Source organism: Asterias amurensis, chromosome 21, assembly GCF_032118995.1.
Source record: "Asterias amurensis chromosome 21, ASM3211899v1".
In the NCBI taxonomy this organism is placed as follows: domain Eukaryota; kingdom Metazoa; phylum Echinodermata; class Asteroidea; order Forcipulatida; family Asteriidae; genus Asterias; species Asterias amurensis.
Window position 1 is genome coordinate 14,976,259 of NC_092668.1, and position 12,022 is coordinate 14,988,280.

A 12,022-nucleotide genomic window follows, 5' to 3' on the forward strand; every position below is an offset into this window, starting at 1 on the left:
GGATCATACGAGAAAGGGTAAATTCTATCCGAAAGACCCCTTGTTTTAAAGATGATAATGGTAGTAAGCATCCTGCGAAATGATTTACTTATAAATGACCGGTTGATTAGAAATCATTTGAAGTTCATGTAAATTTAACTTTCCAAAACTCCTGCATGGGTAGTTATTGAGACCATACTGTGCTACCGATTCGGTGATGCTGTTCTTATCCAATGTCACCTCGTATCGCTAAATGTGGTCAACTTGTAGATGGTTTTGACGTTCTTGGTACATATATATATATAGAAACTCTCATGGGCGATATTTATTGTGTCATTCTTGACTATTAGCCCATAAAGCAGCATTGCTTTAAACTGGCTTTCACATTAGCTTATGGCATAACGTTTTGCACGTTGTTATATTTTGATGAACACTTCATGTGTCTGCGCTTTCAAAACATACCTTGAAACCTCTGTAACAGAAATAATTTAATTGAATTACATGACATTTACAGGCATGCAAGAAACCACATTGGTCACGTGGTAGACTACCGTAAGAAATCCAGGATTGTGACAAAGGCCCCTTTCTTAGTACAAAAATATAAACCAATTAAACATTGCAATCATTGGACTATGTGCCGGAGTCCTGGTTAATTGAAAAGTCGAATTAATTCGATTCTATCTCTTCCGCCCTAAACACATTATTCAGAATCGATAATCTACAGAACATGGAAGTTCAGTTAGAAAGGGATCATTGACATCTGTTCTGATAATTCAGTTAAAGTATGTTGATAATTAGTATGGATGCGGTATCGCCAAAGAGAATAATTATTCGTCTGTTCTTTGCCCGCAGGGATCACCAATTAATGAAGTACTGAACATAAGATGATGAATAAGTACTACTGATTACGAGTCATTTCGACTGTTGCGAATATTCAATTGATTTCATTTTCGGTTGGATTTGTGAGGTTTTTTCCCCTTTCTCTGGAGCCAATCGGTTTTGTATAAAATTGATCTGATATCGTTTATTGCACTGATATAAACACATTGAATTGAACTACCCTAGATTCAGAAGTTGGTAGACATCAGTTTGGAATCAACTTAATAACTAGAGGTAATAACTTTTCAGGTACAAATGTTGCTTTAAAGGGGTTGTCTTAAGCTCAAACTCAGTTTTGTGATGCACTCATTTTCTGATAGATATACATGTAGTCTTTATGATAATGGAGTGAAAGTACAGTTCTTTAACCCTACTTTATAATGATGTATTATGCTATTGGATTTGATACAATTCTCTATAGTGCAAATTTTGTCAACATCCAATGACCTCGCGTTACAAATTATGCGTTTTATTTTATTTATTTATTTATTTTAAATCTTCGGACATACTTCTTTGTTGGCAGGGGCCGTCCAGGGTAAGGCAAAAGTTTTAAAAACTGTCATCAAAGCGATGTGCCCTCCCAGACCCCTCCAACAAAAAACATACATGTTACAAAAAATACAGAAAATAAAAGCATGAATTTTAAAAATGTAGATAATAACATTTAAAAGTACAAAACGCCACATTCAAATAAAATGTTTTTGTTCGAGAAACTTTTCATTCCTGTATTTTATATCTGAATTTCAATGCTACACAAGTCAAACTGACACAAACATTTATCTTTAGAAATGCAGAGTTTATGGCGTCTTGGTTCAAGTTTAACTCGCGAAGAGTATCACATTAATTAAATGCCAGTTAACATTATTTTTACGTGAATAAAACTGTTTTTTGTTCTCACTTTAAAGGCGTTTATCTAAAGAAAAAGGAGTCTCTTCATTCATGGGGATCTTCTCTTTATTCATATCACACGGTACAAATACGCGAAACCAATGGCAACAAATCCACATTCTGTGCATTGTTTCCTGTTCTTTCCTGTAGCCTCACTGTAAACATGCCCCAAGGTATTTCTCAGTTACTCCCGGCATCCAGTGAGGTACTTGACAGTTTCGGCAAACCAGGCATTCCCTTGTCGAGAGTATAAGTGAAGAACTATCTTATGAATCTGAGATAAAAAGCAGCACTTCAGGGGGCGGGGGCGGGGGGGGGTGGGAGGAGTCTGCCATAACTGAGCTCTGAGTAGGACCGTTATTTTTTCGTCTTGGCGCCGAGTGTCCCTCGGTTACCTCTTCCCGTTTTACGATATGAAATTCAAGCATAGTGCTTATGAGCGAACCGTCTCTATCGTCAAAATGCTCAAGAAGTTCACCCAAAAGAAACCATTCATTCAGTACGGGAAACAATTCCTGATGGCAAGTGTTTTTCAAAATGCATGTTATTTTAACTTTTGTTTTAAAGTATAAACTTCAGAGTGCGGATGAATTTCGAAATATGTCTACACTAAAGTGTCATTCACGCGTATACATTCCCACATTGTCGTTGGTTTTCCATAGAGTACTAATATTCTTTGGAAAGCTTGGATTTTAAAAGACACAAAAATCAACTCATCAAATTTAAAAACACGACCGCGTCACTCTGCTGTTTTTTGTTTGTTTGTTTTTTTTGTTTTTTTTTTTTTTTTTTGGGGGGGGGGGATTTGAACCAACGACTTGGCCAATCTAAGAGCGTTATAGAATGTGACACCAAAATTTATAGACCACCGAGATTAGCGGTAGCTAGAGGCAGGTCATATGTTTTAGCAGCGGGTACCACAACAATTTTAAGGTATATCTCTTTACAAATTACTTGTCAATGTACAATTGATATTTTTCTTTCTTAGACAGACATTTGCTGGGAATAATTGTCCCCATTGCAGACTGATTGCATATCGGAATACGTAGAGTACAAACCCACCCTTGACTAGGCCCTCCATTCATGTAAGCATATTCCAATAAATGAATGAAAAGGATCTTCTTGAACCAAGCGCGGTTTCAGATCAGAGAGTCTCGAGTTTCTTCGGGCTAGTGACAATTCAACAACAACGCTGATCTAATTCTTAGACCTGTCTCGGTGCATGAAAGTTGAAGTTATTCGTGCCGGCATTTTGGTTCCCAGACATTTCCCGGAATGACAGTCTTCTGGATTATAAATCATCTTGAATGTGCTCCCTTTACCGTGAAGAACGCATTTTGTGTTTTTCTCCATTTACCTTCTAAGGACCTTACACACGATTTCGTATATTTTGCAAAAAAAAAAAAACATTCTTACCCCAACAAGAAAGGGAAAACATGGGAACACGATTGGAAAAACCCCCAAAGAGAAACTCTATTGCAACTCTTTTTTTAAGCAGCGATAAACCGGCATAAACGACAACTACTTTTGCTTACTAGCAAATTATTGCTAAAAAATATCTGAAAAGTGTGACTCCTGTGTGATGTGCTAGAAAGCTAGCGAGAAACGCAGTGAACATAAGCCGGTTGTTCTTTTTCGAGTAAAGTTACTTACTCTTAAAATGATGGTTTTGGAAAAAGATGTCAGTTTTTATCCCCCATTTTGAAGTTGAGAAACATAACTGTCAGACATGTTTCTTTGTATGTCTTATACGGACTGTTCTTGCGTGGAATCGGTGATATCCTAAAAAAGAAAGAAAGAAGAAAACAACTTTTCAAAACTGCACGTTGGCATAGCTTGGGACAGTCAAACGGTTTCAAAAATCAAAGGTAAACTTGCCATTCAAACTAAATTAGTTATATTGACCGAGGAGTCTGCAATGAATTTCCTGCACGAATATTCATTTCAAACTGTTCATGACACAGAAAATGTCAGATGCCGTCAAATGTCATGACGTATTATTACAATCAAAGTCGGCCCTTTTTCTTTTCATTGTCTCATTATTAACTTCCTCTTGTCACAACATCGACTGGAACTTGAAAGCTGCGTCAATATGAGTCGAGAATTTCTGACGTGTTTGGAGAGATGTTTCCGCAAAAACCAGCATTCTCTGTTTATTGTACCGGGTAGCTAGCGCGAAATGTTCCGTATGAATGTTGCACTTAATGTCAGCCAACATAAGCCGGATAATCCGTCAAACTAATCCGGCTCGTCTTGTCACCTAGGAATGCTTCTTATTGCGAGGTGGGGGGGGGGGGCATGATGAAGTCAGTAGTGACTGGAATTGATTGGCCAGCTAATCTAACCTTAACCTGATCTAACCGTTTTAAGATTGAAGACGATTTGTCGATGGCAATGACCTGAAACTCCAGCTCACAGTTTCGAGATTTTAAAGATGAATGGTAGTCTGGTTTGACATTAACCGACAGGCTTTCGTAGTACCTTCGTCATACCTTTATTGAGGAGTTTTTCCTGCTTACCATTGGTCATGTTTGCTTACCAATTAACTAATTGGGCTTTTATAGGGTCCATGGGCTGATGTTTGTTTATTGGTTGTTGTGTCGTGATTTGATTTTACTTGTTATCCGTACAAGATCTCCTTTTTAAAAACAAGTTCAAGGTTTATGGGGGTCAGGGAAGTGACCGTTTGGTTAACAAACTTTTTTTTTTCTTCTTGTGTGAATTGCTGTCTTTGGTTATTTCACTGCAGGTTGAAAGTCTCGATTGTCGCACTGGTCCGATTTACGCCGTGGCGGGCGCTATTTTACGGATTGACGGTTTAACACTTTCATGTAGCTCTGTAGGCCCCTATTCTGCAAGAATTCGTAATGCCCTAAATATATAAAACATGAGTCTCACAAGAAAGTGTAGCATTACGAGTGAACAACCAGCACTCATAATTGCGTCTAAAACGGTCTTAGTGTTGTTTGGTCTCTTCAAAATCTGGAGTAAAGTTGACTGCTCACTTTAAAGTTATATCATCTCAATATACAACCATTGATAACACGGATTTGTTTTTATATATTTTAATATTTGGGTTATTATAATGGAAAATGCAAGCGGGTGCTCATTTGCATTCTTATTACTAGTGATATGTAACAACTTACAAAGTATATAAAAATCGCTGAAAAATGCTGTATCATAATTTTAAACATTTTTCGGAACGCTCACATTTCATTTCTTAAGGATCGTAATTGCAATTCTAGTCTAATAGGCGGGTTACGTAAATCTGACGCACGCTGACGTGATCATTGACGCCATTCGATCAAAACACCGAACAGCCTTTTGTCACCAAAAACTATTGCATATAAATAAATGAAAATGTTGTTTTTGTATTGATTGTTTTTTGGGGTTTTTGTTTGTTTGTTTGTTTGTTTGTTTGTTTGTTTGTTTGTTTGTTTGTTTGTTTGTTTGTTTGTTTTTGTGTTTGTTTTGTGTTCAAAGAGCAAACCAAAACCCCGACAAGGTCAATGAACAAATCGAGTAAGGATGAAGACATCTCGAAACGTCGACTAATGATCTCAAGTATAGCTGATCAGCTATGTATTAATGGTGTCGCTTTTCTTAGTATGCCCCGCACATCAAACTCTCATGTTTTTGCGGATAGGGGCCCGCGTGTGGAACAAAAACAAACCCTCGTTTTAATTGTAGTTTTCATACATATCAATTAGGCTACAACATTACGCCTTACACGTCAGGGGGGTCCTAAAGACGGTAATTCGACACCCTTTCTTGAGAGGTCCTGAAATTGCTGGACCTGTCGAGAGCATGAAGGTAACAATTTGCAAGTTTAATAGAGCACAAACTGTTATTGGAGATCTTTGCGCACAGGTATACCCTCATTACTCAAGCCCATACTGTCTTTGTAGGCCGCGCGGTCTTTTCCTTCCAATGTTGTGAATTTACAACATTGAATATTTATTAATGGAAAACTGAAGTCCAATGGTGTTTTCATGTACAGTTACTGGTTTTGACTTCACGGCAATGGTGAAAGCAAGGCAACCAATGATTCTGATGTCACGTTTGTATGGATAAGAGGCAACAACAACAACAACAAACAACAACAACAGTATAAACTCTGTTTTGTTTATAATATTTCTGATTACGCATTTGCTTCGCACATTCGCCTGTATCCCCATGGTAATCATGAGTTGTGATTTTAAATCAACTACATTTTCGCGCTGTTTGTTGGCGAGCTGATTAAGTCGTTCGATACTACACAGCACGAGACCTGAATTTACCTTTAAGTTCAAGTTGTGACCTAAGTAAAGTTTGGGAAGATGGGCTTTGATAAAAAGTGGCAAAAGATGACAAGTCTCAACCTAACGTGTAAACTGCGATTGTTAGACACTTTCGGTGCATGTGTTATCATCTCACCTTCGAGAAAGACTCAATAGGGTCGAAATAACAAGCCATTAACTTTCTTTATGATCCCAACATCATTGGGATGACCGATTATAGGCTGAGAAAATCGCGTCATTTTCTAACACCTTTCCTACATTGCTTTTAAGATGCTTGGTGTTGCTCTAGTAAATCGTCTAAACAAGATAATAAGTTCACACGTTGACTTTTAATTCTTGCATAAAGCAAGTGAACTTGGAGAGGTTAAATGTCTCGACACCGGTGGTCTAAAGTGATGTATGGCACTTCAGGAGCTCTGTAAGTAAGAACAAACACTCAAATTAGTCCATAATTATTATTTATCCAGCAAGAAACAACACTACAATACAGAACTCCCATATGGGCCTGTAGCAGCTCAAGCAAAGCTAGACCTGCTGCCTGCGGGCCTTGACCCAGAAGCACTGAACCGGATCCTGGGGTCAGGATAAACATGAATGAGTTAGAGAACCCTTGAACCATAGAGGGATCTTGACCCAAGAAGTGTCGTTGTGCATTGTCGGGTAAAACACACACAATTCATGAGAATTTCTAGTGAGTGATAAAACACAAGAGAAAAAGTTACGATAGTGATTGAGACGTATGAAGACATCGCCCCTTACATCTGTTTGAATTCAACCTGACACAAGAAGTCCTCGGTGTTCTAGAAATGGCTGAGGATGAACGAGCAATTCTTAGTCAATCAAGCAAACTGTATCTCGGCTATTGGACTATGACCAACCAGTACTTATTTAGGTCTCAGCGATGGAGACGTCGATGGCTTCTAACTCAACGGCTGTTTCATGAATAAAACATCGCCTGCGGCGCTGCGCGGGAGCGTTATCGGACACCAAAAAGCTACCGAGTGACCAGAGATCTGATTGGACGTGAATATCGTGAAGTTGCCCCACAATCAGGGAAGGTTCGATGTCAGAAAACATCCAAACTGGAAGCTTCCCTGTGTGAGATTTTGTCGGGTTCTGTCGCCCCTCGACACTTAGCCAACACAAGTACAAACAGGGTCAGTTTTAATTCCTCCATGTACGCCGTGCTATAACCGTATGGCACTCACAGAGCGACTGAGATGATTGGCGTAAGGCACCCACACATACAAACATTTCATTAATCTGTGTGCAGTTGTCGGACCATCTCTCACGAACGTCCAAGCAGTTAATTAGAAGCGAGGATTCTTTGACTCTCGAGAAGAGAGTTACAGCCGGTTGCAGACTTCAGTTTTACCCAACAACGTCAATGGCCGACAGGCAACCAATTTGACCATTGGTGAGTATTTCTTTTCACTAGTAGTATATAGAATCTTAGATTGAACGTCAACTAAATGTTGCTAATGTAGCCTTTTGCTTAATTGTGCCTAATAAACAGTGAAGTCGGCCATCTTGTGTGGGATTCGAACCCACAGTCGTTCCAATTCAATGGTCGCACTGTTAATTCATTGACGAAAGGCCAGCAGTTTTAGGCCTAAGTTTATTTATGTTGTTTGGCACTTGGCTGCAAATGTTACGTAATGAATGCCATTTGATGTGCTGTCTTTTTCAATTCGTCTTTGTGTGAAGTGCTAAACTGTGCAAACCACGTGACCAGTTAGTCAGCGAAATATGTTCACAAGAGAAATTCCTTTCAACTCTGTGTCGGATTTCCCATAACATCCAAGCATACATGGCTCGAAAGCTTGTTTTATTTTATGAATAAAAAATAACTCCGACGACCCCTTGATCGTTCCGTCCCTCGATCCAAACACCTATTTATATCCAAACCTAGTTTCTAGAAAAGGTCTTGTAATATTATCCATTCCCCTGTGTTAGAGTAAACTTAAACCCCTCTGGCCCATCCTTAGAAACATGTCCAAACTTTCTTTCCCCCACCCCCTGTTTTCCTAATAAGTAATGTTTAAAACATCCGATCTTGAAGATAAACACTTATTCTATAGTCAGAGATAATATTCCAACACCGATAATCATTCATCAACAAGGAAGCGAGGTCAGAGGAACTGCGTAGTGATATTTTTGACACCTAGCGATGAGCAGGCCACCGACCGCGTCACTCTCGGGTTACTCTTTTCTAACACTTTATTTTGACCCAAGATAACTGCAAGGACTTCCCATGGTGTTTCGTTACTCAATAAATTGATAATTTTTATCTCTTACGTTGACGCTAACAAACGCTAACAAATGACATAAGAGACAATTGTTTTTAATAATCTGTATCAGAGAAACATATCTGGTAATGGATGAACCACATCATGAATGACGAACTCCGGCTGTGGCTTTGCTTCCTTCTAGCCGCAGTCAAAGTCGCTGGATTCAGACTCTGTCCTGCTGCCTCGTGATTGGTTGAGAGCGAGTCACATGATGTCCCTTTTTAACGTAAAAAAGTGCGACGCGCGACGAACTATCTGTATTCTATATATAGCAACCAATGTGTCTTACCATATCAACCAAATGTACTATACCCATAGCAACCAGTGTCTTATATCCGTAGCAACTTCTTGGTGTCTGGACATCTGCTTTAAATCCGTGTTTCGTAATGGTTTTTAGTCTCAATGGTTTTTTGCGTGAGTCCTCTTTTTTGTGACGTCACAGCTGGTTGCTGTAGTGCCAATTTAAAGGTAGAACAAGTCTGATTATAACCACAGCTTTCCATCGCTTGGATCACCAAACTCTCCATTGCCTCACGGAGTCTCTCTATTTGCTTATATCTAAGCATCCCTTAGGGTGTTCTCATTCACAGTACCCCAAACATCAATTAATTCTCTATACATTGGAAATATTTTCATATGGTTGTCTATAAACATGGGAGTGCACCTGTAGCGCCCAGCAAACTCAATCGACTGACGCCATCTGGACACGTGTCCACCCTACAGGCCGTAACGTCTTCCATCGTGTAGAAATCGACTTATTGTCCGCAGGGTTTAGTCACGAGTGGTCTTGAATAGATAGAAACATAATCAGGAATACTTTGAACCGAAGGGTTTTAGAAAATGGACCCTAGATGTGAACGATATACTTAAATCCATGAAAATTGCAAAAGTCTTATTTTTGTTTTACTCTTTGAGGCAACTGTTTCTATTCCAAACGACAGCCGATTTTAAGGGGGAGAACAAACAAATTCACTTGTTGATCAATTTTTAGTGAATGTATGAATAATTTATTTTACCGTTTTCGTTACGTTGAAGCCTTTCACTGGTGCTCATAAACGTTTATCAGCTTTGGGTTTTTTGCGCGTTTGAAGCAAATGCGCAAGCGTATGTAGTGACATATACGGGGCCACGCCCTAGCTAAACATGCTCAAAGGTGACTCTCAGTACAATTATCTTGTTGAATGAAACTTCAACGAGAGAACATCTTTAAGTGACGCACTGTAATTATACTTCTTATACTGGTACGCATATTACTTGGAAGCACGGTCAGTGTCTTAGTGACATGGCTTCATTCCTCTGTTTACAGATCAAAATCTTTCTATTTTTATTCTCTCAACACCCCAGGGAGGAATAACAAGAGTCCGAAACTGTTTGATGGGATCTTCGCTTTATTTTTAGCCCAACTTTTAATATAATGCCATCAAGTGCTTTGAAATATTGTTTAGAGTAATATTGTTGATCAACAAGTTCTGGTTTGTCGATTAAAATAACTGGGGGTTATTGAAATGCCGAGATTAATCGAGATTCTAATTGAGATGACATGAATTGATCTTAGGGCCTATGGGGTTCGGCTAAATTGCTTATACGAGCAAGCTATTCTTTTCAGATTGCGTCAGCGGTTCGTGCTCTTTTATGCTTCATTTTAAAGAATAAATTAATTCTCTACAGTAGTCTATAAACACGCCTAAAACTGGTGAAACTGATTTAAATTTGTATAATACATCAACATTTAATGCTATGACTCAACCCACAGAAGCAAAAAGGAGATGGGATAATATCCAGGGGTTGCCCTTAACTTTTTTTTCAACTGGCCAGCAGGACCAGTTGGCTTGATTTTTCACTGGTCCGCCAGGTTTTTGACTGGTCCGTCAAATTTTTTTATATGTTTTTTTAACTAAAAAAATACTGTTGTATACCAACTGCTTGATTTTTAATCGCCGCTATTTCAAAATTCAACATGAATTGCAACGTCAACTTAACTGCACTGGAAGCCATACTTTATTTATGTGTACCAAGTTATTGTGTTCGTAAGGGGGCTCACTAATTTGAGAGTATTTTTTCTTTAAAAAAAGTAATAATAATCTTATTAAAATTAATTTAAAAACAGGTCAAATTATTTGTGAGAGCAAATTGGAAAATTTAACATGATCTTTATTTAGGTAATTTTTCAGTCTACGGTTTATTGTAAGCATTGGACATCGAAGTATTCTCAAGTACGAAGAACATTTGTATGAATTTGTTTTTATTGTTTTACTTAACAAAAAAAACCACTTTAAAACCGACTGTTAAAAATATTAACTTTTTATGTATTGCCTTCAAATCTACAGTGGGGAGGGTTTACGTGCGATCGCTTAAGTTATTTTATCATGTATAAACATTGCCTGTTTGTACTTTTAATATTAAGTATTCATAAACACAATACATCGTACCGACAACCGAAGTTCCCAAAATCTTCCCACTTTCGTCCAGAAAAAAAACAACAAAAAGTAGACATCAAAATAGTTGCAACATCCATGGAGAAGCATACGGCGTTTTACGGTATTTTTTTAATTATGTGTACGGAATGGTCGGTGCCGTTGTCTGTTTTGTGAAGAAAAAATTCATTTAAAAGCAGCAAAAACAACTGCGCCTTTGTTAAACCATGGAGGTGTTGCATTCGAGAACCCAAGTATTTCTTGAAATTTGAACCCGCAAAAAAAAACAACGAAGCAACCGCGCATTATATTTGACCAATAAAACCATGGAGCAAAACTAGATCGCCCACCGATCGCCCGCAAAAAAAACAAGCCCCAAATAACAAAAAAAATTAAGCAAAATCAGGACGGAAGAACCATACTAATCCCAATTAAATACTCCTTTTTGCTCATCAAGAGTATCCTAACTTTGTAATTTTTGTTCAATGAAGCCTCACCGTCTCGCTCGTTTTTCGTAAACACGCTAGACTCTTTTCCCCACACGGAAATCTGCTCCGTTGACGACGACGACCATGCTGCTGCTGACAGAATGTGTTTTGCTTTGTGGTCTTTTGTCAAGGCGATTGAAGCTAGTTTTGTAAGCTATCGCGTACTTTCACCAATAGAGGGCGTCTATTCTCACGCTATCGAATATTCTGAAACGCCCTCTAGCGATCAATGTTTCTTACACTTTTTGGCACACGTGAACTAATACGAAGACTACAAGCATTTACATTGCATGTTGGGATTTTGCGCTGTGTGTACATGTGTATGTGTTATCGTGGGAAGTTTGCCAGCGTTCAGCGGCACTTCGGGTGATTTTTTTACGTTTTATCCAAACCTTGAGTGAATGTTTTTATGTTTTATTCGAGCCTAAAAATATTTAAATAATAGTCATAGTTCTGTAGTACCGCTGCCGATATTTTTGACTGGTCAGCCGGACCAGTTGGCAAGGTGTTTCAGCTGGTCCGCCGCGATTTCTACTGGTATTTGGCCAGCGGACCAGCGTTAAGGTCGAACCCTGGATAAAAAATGCATTAAGATAATATAAAAATACATTCGCTGATTGTAGTAATTACTTGTTCGTTGTTGTTGTTGTTGTTGTTGTTGTTGTTGTTGTTGTTGTTGTTGTTGCTGCTGCTGTTGTTGTTGTTGTTGTTGTTGTTGTTGTTGTTGTTGTTGTTGTTGTTGTTGTTGTTGTTGCTGTTGTTGTTTTCTTGTTGTTTCTGTTTCTTTTCAAAGCTGCTGTTAT